Source organism: Eleutherodactylus coqui, chromosome 2, assembly GCF_035609145.1.
Source record: "Eleutherodactylus coqui strain aEleCoq1 chromosome 2, aEleCoq1.hap1, whole genome shotgun sequence".
In the NCBI taxonomy this organism is placed as follows: domain Eukaryota; kingdom Metazoa; phylum Chordata; class Amphibia; order Anura; family Eleutherodactylidae; genus Eleutherodactylus; species Eleutherodactylus coqui.
Window position 1 is genome coordinate 308361408 of NC_089838.1, and position 12925 is coordinate 308374332.

The 12925-nt window shown below is 47.2% G+C and overlaps 1 protein-coding gene across 2 annotated transcripts in view; it reads right to left on the bottom strand.

The window, feature by feature from the left end:
* Nucleotides 1–12681, bottom strand: part of LOC136610858 (lysozyme C-1-like) — a 65010-nt gene extending 52329 nt beyond the window's left edge. The window contains exons 1-2 of one of the 2 annotated variants that reach the window (XM_066590057.1): nucleotides 12656–12681; nucleotides 5378–5523 (exon numbers count right to left, since the gene is read on the bottom strand). The gene's annotated coding sequence lies outside the window, so the exon portion shown is untranslated. The remainder of the gene's footprint in view (nucleotides 1–5377; nucleotides 5524–12655) is intronic. The other variant, XM_066590056.1, reaches the window with a different exon arrangement.
* Nucleotides 12682–12925: the final 244 nt, after the last annotated feature.

The following is a 12925-nucleotide window of genomic DNA, read 5'->3' on the forward strand; positions in this document are numbered from 1 at the left end:
TGCGCTTGCGCTCAAACTGTGGCGCTAGCGACGTCTGGACGCTACGCTGAGAGACCTCTGCAGAGTGGCATGGCGCGAGGGGGCGCTTTGGGAACCAGTTGGTGGATTATTCTGTCTGGCCCTGCCTCTATCCCTGGCCACCGCACTGGCTCGGCCTGTGCCCACACCCTGACTTGGGCCTCCGCGTCCTCACCCGCGTCCACGTCCTATAGGCCTACCCCTACCTCTCAGCATGGTGTATTACCAGTGATTTGATTTCTGCAGGCCAAATAGAATTTTTGCCCTTTTTTTTTAAAGGAAAGGCCCACTGCCTATATTCAATCAATAATAAATGTGTTGTGGCCCTGCAGTGTGTCACAGAACTGCAGTCTTGCACTGTTATTAACTGCAGCAGAGCGGTGATTTCCCAGCCAGGAAATAAATTGGCGCAAGCCTGCAGGCCAAATAGAATTTTTTCCCTTTTCCATTCAATGACATCATTGTCATTGGCTGTGATTGGCTGAAGGCACGTGTGTTTCTGGAGGCGGGGATTTAAAGCCCTTCGTAGAGAAAGCAATGCTCTGCCGGGGACCAGGAGGGAGCAACATCCTGCAGCAGCGCCGCAGAACGCCAGGAGAAGTGAGTAATGATTTTTATTGTAACACATTTCTGGATGAATTGCAGGGAAGGGCTTATATATTTAAGCCCTTCTCGACAATTCATCCCGCGATCGCCGGCAGCCCATTGCTTTCAATGGAGTCGGCTGTATTGCTGGCTCCATTGAATTCAATGGGCTAACATCGTTCTTCTCTGCCACAGCTGTTACAGCTGTGGCAGAGAAGAATGATTTGTCTTCTATATGTTCTCAATGGGGTCGGCGCTGCTGCCGCCGGCCCCATTGAGCGCATATAGAGAAGAGAACAGAAATCGCAGATCGCACATAGGTGCGATCTGCGATTTCTATGGCCTAAGAAGGACCGTTGGGGTTCTTGAAGCCTAAAATACTCCTAGCGCTCTCCCTATAGCAGCTCCGGCACCAACAGCACTTTCCCTGAACTATGTCTGAATGCATCTGTGGCGAGCCGCGGGAGGGGCAGATTTTAATACTCGGGTGACACCTAATCTCGCCAGCCACTCACTGCAGGGGGGTGGTATAGGGCTTGAACGTCGCAGGGGGAAGTTGTAATGCCTTCCCTGTCTTTCTATTGGCCAGAAAAGCGCGCAAATTTCTCAGGGAAGAAAATGAAAGTAACCCGAACACCGCGTGGTACTCGTTACGAGTAACGAGCATCTCGAACACCCTAATACTCGAACGAGTATCAAGCTCGGACGAGTATGCTCGCTCATCTCTAATTATGTCCCATTTATTGGTATCCCAGCATTTATTAGTCCACATATAGAATTGATTTACACACATATATCACTGATGCGATATCTCTCTTGGAACCACAAGAGCTTCTGTCACGAATACTCTTCATGGACTTCGGCAAAATGGCGCTCGAAACCCAGTGTAGAACCTGGGACAACTTAGGGCACTACCCTCTTTCTGACGCCTAAGTGCCTGATTGGCCAATACCTCTACGTCATCAAGCGCCGCCCCCCTTATGACGCGCATAGGACCGACAGGCTGTTACGCCTCCCTAAAACATCCAGCACGTCATGCGCCCGATGTCATCTGATCATGTGAAAAGAGACGACCAGCTGACATGGCACGCGTGCCGCGCACCTGACGTCACTGAACCCCGTGACGCGGGACAACCACCTGACTTGGAACGTCAGCTTCGCCGGCAGGTGGAGATTGGCTGGCATAGTTTTTTTTTTTCCCTTAACCCTTTGCAATCCAAGTTTGGATTCAGGGGTTTCCTGGGGGTCTTTCTCTTTCTGACATTGTGCGGTGGCGCCATCTGCTGGCTAGAGCCAGTGTTGCGGTGTGGGACATGCTTGGGTGGCCCCGGACAAGAGAGCGGCCAGTTGTATCCAGTGGGAGTGCCCTGCTGGATGTCTTCTGGCGTTGGAGCTGTGCAGGCTTCGGTGGGAGTGTCTTTGGACATCAGACAGGGGATTGGAAAGGGTTAATCCAGCACCGCTCCGGGATGACACTAAAACCAGGCGACGATTAGGTGACATATAGCCAGCTAATATGATTTAATGGAGGACATAATAAGCGATCAGGCTTTGCATTAGCAGCGCAAACATAACGAAGCAAATAAATCAGCAACTATCACAAGCTGAGCATTATATGGTAGACAACAATTGGGTGTTATGAAGTGCAGAGATCCAATATCCGGGATCAACATAGGAAAGAGGCAGTTCATAGTATGCACATGGCTAATTATACTCCCGCTCATGATTGGTGGGCTGTAACGAGCTGGGTGTGACTAGACAAGGCTATGGGCTTTATAACATGAGAGAGCCTCAGACACAATTAGACAGCCACCTACCCACCATCAGGGCAGGAGGCTATATCACTCTCTATCTTTATCCACTATTAGCCTAACAAGTGAATTGTTCTCTTTCTCAGTTCTGATGCTCAGTTTAGACAGCTTAGCTATATGGTCAAGATTGTTTGACCCAGGCTTTAGCTAGCTATAGTAGCAAACTATATCACTTTTTTCTACAATTAGTTTAAAAAGTGAAATGCTCTCTCCTCAGCGCTGCTGCTAAGTCTGGATAGCCTATTTACATGGTCATGATTGTTTGACCCAGGCTTTAGTTAGCTTTGGTAGCAAGTGATTTGAACTGTCTGCAGCTGCAGATTGAGCTTTAGGGGTATTGCTCCCTTAAGCACTGAGATCCTAGCTGGGATAGCCTGACAACTGTGTCACTATTCTAACGTCTATTGGGTGGCATCATCAAGCCACTTAGACTAAGTGGTGGCATCATCAAGCCACTCAGACCAACGTCAGGCCAGCTAGAGGTGGGCTACATTATTCTTACCTTGGACGAATTGTTTCCCTATGACACTGCTATCTGTCACATGGGGAGCTCCAAGTGTAACAAATGAGCATCACCCTATAATTTACCTCGGGGGGGGGGGGGGGGGGGGAGAAACAATCTCGAGGTTCTAAATTTAATGTTTACCAACACTAAGATATGATAGGCACCAATTCAGACAACAACTAACTATCTTTATGTTATAGGTCATACGTCTGTTGAATACGGATAGACCTATGCACGATCTGTTACATCTGACCACCCGGTTCTTGAAAAGTCGTTGGTCCGACTGAAATGCATTGAACCTTGAACGAACTATGTACTCTGAATGAATTAGAACCTTGAATCTCTACTAGTGGAGATCATCTTAATTCACTAGGGCCTAATATATCGGCTCATCTACTTAGGCTACTTTCGTATAACATTAGAAAGTGTCGAGCCAGAGTGCCAACTAAATTAAAGGGACATTGAGCAAGTTGGTGTAATATATCATACTGACCTCTAACTATAAAACTCAAATACCCCAGATTCATATTGGACTCAACCTGAGTTACTGGCGGCCCTCTGATCTTATACTCCTATAACACTGTGACGTCTATGAGCACATGTGTCTCGTCCATTGTCTGTTTTTTGTTTATGTTTTGTCCCCATTATTTGGAGACTGTCTTGAGCCCAATGTTTTTTAACGCATATTAATAAAGAATTATTGTTTTAGGGACCTTCTGTGATTAGAAGTATGCCAAGTATTATCACACAGCGAATAGTAACCTTTAAAAAGGTAAATATCACACTTCTTTAAATCTATTGTTTCACTGGATTGATAAACCAACTTCTCTATGGTTAGTATTTGTACTATGATTTTGCAGAGAATTACAACTGGTGATAATTAGAGATGAGCGAGCACCAAAATGCTCGGGTGCTCGTTGCTCGAGTCGAGCTTTCCGCGATGCTCGAGAGTTCCTTTCGAGTAACGAACCCCATTGAAGTCAATGGGCGACTTGAGCATTTTTGTATATCGCCAATGCTCGCTAAGGTTTTCATTTGTGCAAATCTTCAAAACCTACAAAAGTGATGGAAACGACATAGATACGGATAGGGCAGGCGAGGGGCTACATGTTGGGCTGCATCTCAGGTTCCCAGGTCTCACTATTAAGCCACAATAGCGGCAAGAGTGCCCCCACCCCCAACAATTTTTACTTCGGACAAACCCTCATTAGCAAGGCACACCTTAGCTAAGCACCACACTACCTCCAACCAAGCACAATCACTGCCTGCGGGACACACACCGCTGCCTCTTCTCCTCAGTTACATGCTGCCCAACAACCCCCGCACGACCCTGCATCCAATGGGGACTCCATGTGTCCACACCTACTCATTCTGTTTGGGTGTCGGATACCTCAACGACAACGCAAGGGGTAAACCATCTGCACTCTGCACCCTACCCAAGTCTGTCAGTGTTTTGGGGACAGACAGGTAAAACACCTCAATGGGAAGTCTGTGTAAACCCACAGCATGGGTGGCCCCCAGGAACCCACAGACGGTATATAAAGAAATCCCATTGCAGTGTCCCGGATAGCTGCGGTTGCGTGAAAGGAAATACATGTTGGCTGCGGCCCACACGCCGTGCCCTAGACATTCGTGGTTTCTTTAAAAGTGCCAGGCAGGTACAACTCCGCTATGGCAAGTCTGTGTGCACCTGCAGCATGGGTGGCTAGCAGGAACACACAGACGCTACAGAAAGAAATTCCATTGCAGTGCCCCGGATAGCTGCGTTTGCGTGAGGGGAAATACATGTTGGCCTCGGCCCACAATCCATGCCCTAGTCAGTCTGGGGTTTTTTTTGGCCCATATAGGTAGAAGACCGCGATGGGGAGATTTTAAATGATCACCAAAAAGTTTTGTAAAAGCACAGATACAAACAGCCAACTATGTATAAAAGCTCTCACTATAATGAATGGAAACAAGTATACTATCTGGTCAATTCAAAAGACTCCAATGTAATTAACAAGAAAGATTTTGTATCCCAGAGTAATATCATTAAGGGGAGGGATATCCGCACCATCTGATCCCGACAGCATTTAATACAGCAAAGAGTGAAACTCAAAAAAAGAGAAAGGCTTGAAGATCCAGAAAAATGTAACCTTTTTTTATCAATATTTATAATTCTTCCCACTCAACCATCAGGAAGATTCTAAAAACGTATTGAATTGATCGATTCTTCTATAAGACCAATATTTGACAATTAATCCCACCGGCACCTTGTATAATATTTAGGAGAGCAAAGCTTTGAAAACGTGTTTAGCACCAAGTAAGTTAAGAAGACCAAATAAATGTAATGGGGTCACCCAACACCACCTCTACAGTATAGTGGGTAGCTACAGGTGCAAAAAGGAGGGCTGCAAATGTTACTCCAGTATCACAAACCAAACTAACTGTCACTTGTTACACTACAAACGAGACCTACCAGGTGAAGACCTTCATGAACTGTTCATCTAACTTTGTTCTGCTCATATCATCTTCAGTATGTGGGACGTGCGATGCAAGGCTTTAGATGCAGAATCAATAAACATAGATTTAATGTCACACATGGGTTCGCTCCAGACAGGCAACCTGGGAACACAATTGTGACTTCAATGAATTTAAAGTAATAGCATGAAAGTCGATACCCCTCAGCATCACAGAGAGATTTAGAACTCTCGAATTGCTCAGTGATATGTTCAGGACATCCTGGAGCCACATGTGTTGCAAGTCTCCATAGGCTCCCCACCACCAACAAAGAATAGCCTTGATAGGTGATATTATTACTACGGTTGTAACTCGTGAACTAGAGAGTCGCCATATCATACAGTAGGTATAATTCAATCTCTGCAAGACTGCTAAAGGTCAGTCTTGTAGAGGATAAATCAGTAGTCATTAAACTCTCTGATAAAGGTGGAACTATTGTTATAATGGATAATGTTGAGTACAAAATCATGTTAGACTTATTGTCCTTGTAGATCCCTGAATACACAATCAGTTCTTAGATCTACAACTAACTGGAGAGAACTACTTGGACACCCACATATTTTAGTACTTGGCCCGAAGTCCCCAGCTTCATCACCTGGACCCCAGGAATTTTCCAAAGGTTGGGCATCGGTCACGACAAACTACTCAGGTGAGAGAGGAACCATTTTTTCCCAATCAAGGGAAAGGCCCGAGAACAGTTCCGAGAGTAGCATCGGCAGACCTCAGTATCATTTCTGTAGCAGCAGTATAGGCAGACCCCACCACCATTTCTGTTGTTGAAGTATAGACAGACCCAAGTAACATTTTTGTAGCAGCAGTATAGGCAAACCCCAGTAACATTTATGTGGCAGAAGTATAGGCAGACCCCAGTAACATTTATGTAGCAGCAGTATAGGCAGACCCCAGTATCAGTTCTGTCGCAGCAGTATAGGCAGACCCCAGCACCATTTCTGCAGGAAAAGTATAGGCAGACCCCTGTAAAATTTACGTGGCAGCAGTATAGGCAGACCCCAGTAACATTTTTGTAGCAGACGTATACGCAGACCCCTGTATCATTTCTATAGTAACACTATAAACAGATCCCAGTAACATTTCTGTAGCAGAAGTATAGGCAGACCACTGTAACATTCAAGTGGCAGCAGTATTGGCAGACCCCTGCAACATGTAAGTGGCAGCAGTATAGGCAGACCCCTGTAACTTGCTTGTAGCAGAAGTATAGGCAGGCAGGCAGACCCCAGTAAAATTTCTGTAGTAATATTATAGGCCAACCTCTGAAACATTGGGATACCATGAGCATAGGCGAAGACCAGAAAAATTAGTCAGATAGGAGTGTAGGCGTGGGTCCCAAAAATGAGTGTACCAAGAGTACAAGTGTACCTCTGAAAAATGTATCAACTGAGAGGGCAGGTGAAACCCATAAACAATTTTTTAAAGATACAGCTCACTGTTGCTTAATTTGTAACAGAGCCTGGAGGCAGCCCTGTTGAAAAAAATTGGTTCATATTACAGTCTCAATACTTTTGAAACGTTGAAAAATTGTTAAAAAAATTGGTAAGTGTAGATGAGCCTTATGGGCCTCGGAAAAATTGTCCGTTCAGTGCGATGACATGTTGTTTCTGGATGAGGAGTAGCAGGAGGAGGACTAATGTCAGAGACAGATTGACAAAGATAAATGCCCCGTTTTCCGATGATACAGAAGAGTGCTTTTATCTGCAGTTGCAGCTAAAAGGTTCTTTAGGTTCCGCTGCTCTCCGCCGGTGGAGAAGAGAAGTCTGGGAAAATCCAGGCTTTGTTCATCTTTATAAGAGTAAGCATGTCGGCACTGGCAGTTGACAGGCAGGTATGCTTGTCCGTGATGATTCCCCCAGCTGCACTAAACACCCTCTCTGACAAGACGCTAGCGGCAGGGCAAGCCACCACCTCCAGGGCATACAGTGCAAGTTCGTGCCACGTGTCCAGCTTTGACACCCAATAGTTGTATGGAGCTGAGGCATCACGGAGGACGCTGGTACGATCGGCTACGTACTCCCTCACCATCTTTTTACAGTGCTTCCTCCGACTCAGCCTTGACTGGGGAGTGGTGACACAGTCTTGTTGGGAGCCATAAAGCTGGCAAAGGCCTTGGAGACTGTTCCCCTGCCTGTGCTGAACATGCTGCCTGATCTCCACGCCTACCCTGCTACTTGGCCCTCAGAACTGCGCTTTCTGCTGCTAGCACTGTCAGATGGGAAGTTTACCATCAGTTTGTCCACCAGGGCCCTGTGGTATTGCATCACCCTCGAGCCCCTTTCCTCTTCGGGAATGAGAGTGGAAAGGTTCTCCTTATACCGGGGGTCGAGAAAGGTGTACACCCAGTAATCCGTAGTGGCCAGAATGCATCTAACCCGAGGGTCACGAGAAAGGCAGCCTAACATGAAGTCAGCCATGTGTGCCAGGGTACCAGTACGCAACACATCGCTGTCCTCACTAGGAAGATCACTTTCCGGATCCTCCTCCTCCTCCTCCTTGTCTACAGGTCATACACGCTGAACAGATGGGAGGCAAGCAGCATGGGTACCCTCTGCAGTGGGCCCAGATATAGACATGAGGGTGCTCTGACTATCAAGCGAGATACTCTCTTCCCCTGTCTCCTGTTCCGACCGCAAAGCCTCAGCCTTTATGCTTTGCAACGAACATCTCAGCAGGCAAAGCAGAGGAATGGTGACGCTAATGATTGTAGCATCACCGCTCACCATCTGGGTAGACTCCTCAAAGTTTCCGAGGACCTGGCAGATGTCTGCCATCCAGGCCCACTCCTTGGTAAAGAATTGGGGAGGGTGACTACCACTACGCCGCCCATGTTGGAGTTGGCATTCCACTATTGCTTTACGCTGCTCATACAGCCTGGCCAACATGTGGAGCATAGAATTCCACCGTGTGGGCACGTCGCACAGCAGCTGGTGCTCTGGCAGATTAAACCGATGTTGCAGGGTCCTCAGGGTGGCAGCGTCCGTGCTGGACTTGCGGAAATGTGCGCAGACGCGGCACACCTTGCCTAGCAGGTCTGACAAGTGCGGGTAGTTTTTCAGAAACTGCTGAACCACCAGATTGAAGATGTGGGCCAGGCATGGCATGTGTGTAAGGCTTCCGAGCTGCAGAGCCTCCACCAGGTTACGGCCGATGTCACACACGACCATGCCCGGTTGCAGGCTCAGCGGCGAAAGCCAGAGGTCGGTCTGCTCAGTCAGACCCTGCAACAGCTCAAGAGCCCCGTGCCTCTTGTCACCTAGGCTGAGTAGTTTCAGCATGGCCTGCTGACGCTTGCCCACTGCTGTGCTGCTGCGCCACGCCACACCAACTGCTGGCGACACGCTGCTCACATTTCTTAATTGAGAGGTAAAGGTTGCGTAGGAGGAGGAGGAGGGGAAGGCTTTGGAGGAGGTGGCATACACCGCCGCAGATACCAGAAACGAGGAAGGGCCCGCTATTCTGGGTGTGGGTAGGATGTGTGCGGTCCCAGGCTCTGACTTGGTCCCAGCCTCCACCAAATTCACCCAATGTGCCGTCAGGGAGATATAGTGGCCCTGCCCGCCAGTACTTGTCCCGTGTCCGTGGTTAAGTGGACCTTCCCAGTAACCGCGTTGGTGAGGGCACGATTGATGTTGCTGGAGACGTGCTAGTGTAGGGCTGGGACGGCACACCGGGAAAAATAGTGGCGACTGGGGACCGAGTAGCGTGGGACCGCCGCCGCCATCATGTTTTTGAAAGCCTCCGTTTCCACAAGCCTGTACGGCAGCATCTCCAGGCTGATTAATTTGGCAATGTGCACGTTTAATGCTTGAGCGTGCGGGTGCGTGGCAGCGTATTTGCGCTTTCGCTCCAACGCTTGCGCTAGCGACAGCTGAACGCTGCGCTGAGAGACATTGCTGGATGTGGTCGAGGACAGCGGAGGTGAGGGTGTGGGTGCAGGCCGGGGGGAGAGGCAGTGGTGTGATCCGGAGGTGGTGAACGGCCTTCGTCCCACCTTGTGGGGTGCTTGGCCATTATATGCCTGTGCATGCTGGTGGTGGTGAGCCTGGTACTGGTGGCTCCCCAGCTGATCTTGGCGCGACACAGGTTGCACACCACTGTTCGTCGGTCGTCCACGCTCTCACTGAAAAACATCCACACCTTTGAAGACCTAGGCCTCTGCACGGTGGCTTGGTGCGAAGGGGGGGAGGGGGTGGGGAAACAGTTGGGGGAGTCTTCACTCTGGCCCTGCCTCTACCCCTGGCCACCCCACTGCCTTTTCCAACCTTTCCTGCTGCTGCACTTGCCTCCCCCTCTGAAGACCTTTCCTCAGATGGCTTAGCGAACCAGGTGGGTTCAGTCACCTCATCGTCCAGCTGCTCTTCCTCCGAATCCTCTGTCCGCTCCTCCCTTGGACTTACTGCCCTTACTACTACCTCACAGATAGACAACTGTGTCTCATCATCATCGACCTTCTCACCCACCGAAAGCTCTTGAGACAGTTGCCGGAAGTCCCCAGCCTCATCACCCGGAACCCCGGGAGCTTTCCAAGGATTGGGCATTGGTCACAACAAACTCCTCAGGTGGGAGAGAAACCATTTTTTCCCAATCAAGGCAGGGGCCCGAGAACAGTTCCTGGGAGTCTGCCTGCTCAGCAGAATGTGTCATTTTCATGGAGTTAGGAGGCTGGGAGGAAGGAGGAGCAGCAGCGAGAGGATTCAGAGTTGCAGCAGTGGACGGCGTAGAAGACTGGGTGGTCGATACATTGCTGGATGCATTTTCTGCTATCCACGACAGGACCTGCTCACACTACTCATTTTGTAATAAAGGTCTACCACGTGGACCCATAAATTGTGATATGAAGCTGGGGACCCCAGAAACTTGCCTCTCTCCTAATCCCGCAGCAGCTGGCTGCGATTCACCTGGACCAGGAACTCGGCCTGTGCCCACACCCTCATTTGGACTTCCGCGTCCTCGCCCGCCTCCATGGCCACGTCCTCTAGGCCTACCCCTACCCTCAGCATGGTGTATTTCGAATACAGCAGACATAGAGCGGTGTAAAAAATTAGGCAATTATTGGCGTGCACTTGGAGGCTGACAGCGGTACTGTAACGCACACTGTAGGCCGACAAAATTATACGCTTGCCTGCAGAAAGGCCAAGCTGGCTAATACTGAGCCACTACAACTCACAGCAGCCTTGTTGACAGGATTCTACACTAGCACTGTCCCTGCCTCGCCAGTACTTCCCCTATACTCTGTATAATTGGCTGCAGACTGAGAACGCAATAGTCTGCAGAGCCCAAGATGAAAAAAATAAATTGGTGCAAAACTGCTCCCCGCAGCCACAACAGTAATGCACACGGTAAGATGTGGCCCTAAGAAGGACTGTTGGGGTTCTTGCAGACGCAAACAGTAGCCTAACACTCTTCCTATAGCACCAGCAGCACTCTCCCTAATCTCTGCCAGCGTGTGTCTGAGGCGAGCAGCGGGCGGGACTGCCTTATATACTCGGCGGTCACTTGATCTTGCCAGCCACTCACTGCAGGGGGGTGGGATAGGGCTGGCACGTCACAAGAGGAAGTTGTAATGCCTTCCCTGCATGTCTATTGGCCAGAAAATGGCACAAAACATGCAGGGAAGGAAATGGAATTGACTCGAGTACCGCGTGGTGCTCGTCTCGAGTAACGAGCATCTCGAGTACCCTATTACTCGAGCGAGCATCAAGCTCGGACGAGTACGTTCGCTCATCTCTAGTGATAATATTCAAGATATAGTAGATCTGCTGGCCAATAAAGTTATCATATCTTATTTCTTATGGTATCTAAATCCAATAGTTATTTTCACAGACTGAAATCCTAATCTAAAACATAACTTTTATTCAATATTTTATTATAAAATCCTACACAAAGAGGAGAGGGCTTCATAAAAGAACACTTAATGTATATGCAGATGATTCATTTACTCATGTATATCTAATGAGGCAGTCTATCAAGTTTGGTGGTGGAAACCAGCTGTGATTATTGCTTATTCCGAAGATATTTCCAATAAAGAATATGACTTCAAAACAGCTATTACTGTTTGGCACATCCAATAGTATTGATGTGCTTTTTTTCTGGTCTAGATATACACTAATGAAGTTCAGGTAACTATGGTCCTTATTGTACAATTCAGTACCCGATATAATAGAGAGATACAAAATCTATCCGGGTTCTGTTCTATATCAAGCTCAACGCGTTTCTTCGCTTGCGCTATTCGTCAGGAGCAAAAATATCATGCAAATAGAAACAGATAGATAACAAGGATCCAACACTCTGTTATGTGTACCTAAATCCAGCATAAAATTGGATTAAGCGTATCGAGTGTATAGATAAAAGATGCTAGCGTTAAATCACAATGATAAATTTTGAGTTGATACCGCTATACAATTTAATGATCATCTGTCATGGTCAATTAAATTGATGAGAATTGCAGATGGGATGCACATCTGCGGGTATCAATCACCAGATAGATATATACTATTATATCGGGTACTGAATTGTACAATAAGGACCATAGTTACCTGAACTTCATTAGTGTATATCTAGACCAGAAAAAAAGCACATCAATACTATTGGATGCGCCAAACAGTTATAGCTGGTTTGAAGTCATATTCTTTATTGGAAATATCTTCGGAATAAGCAATAATCACAGCTGGTTTCCACCAACAAACTTGATAGACTGCCTCATTAGATATACATGAGTAAATGAATCATCTGCATATACATTAAGTTTTCTTTTATGAAGCCCTCTCCTCTTTGTGTAGGATTTTATAATAAAATATTGAATAAAAGTTATGTTTTAGATTAGGATTTCAGTCTGTGAAAATATTTAGGTATTTACTGATCCCCTGTAGCGGTGATTTCTAAATCCAATAGTTAAAATAAAAAAACAAAGGGCCACGGCACTCACAAAGAACCCCCACATAAAAAATTGCTTGTAGGGGGCGGAGACAAAAAGGACCACAATTGGTCCAAAAGCATGCAGAGCCAACTTCGGGGCTATGGGCAAATGCCCCTTAAGATATATGAAGAAAAGCAGCAGAGAAGTGGGAAGTTAAAAAGGCAACGTTTTAACCTCCATGAGGTCTTTATCAAGCCTATAGAAATGTATACAAAAAACATAAAAGACAAGTGAAACAAAAATATACAAAACAAATATGATGAAATAAAATCAGAATAAAAAGCACTTAAAAAAATGCATATTACATACCACATACAAGATAAACAAGGTGTGCTGTCCATGTCCCGCATACCCACTGTGTAATACAAAACTCCCTTAAATAGTAGCAGGCTATGACTAGAATGAGCCAGGTTACACCCTTAATTGTGTAATTTCCTGTGTCCCAGAGTATCCAACTGGGGTTGCAAAGTAATCAGTAAACAAAGCTATACAGAGACTTTACTGATATTTAGAGATGAGCGAGCGCACTCGTCCGAGTATTAGGGTATTTGAGATGCTTGTTACTCGAGACGAGCACCA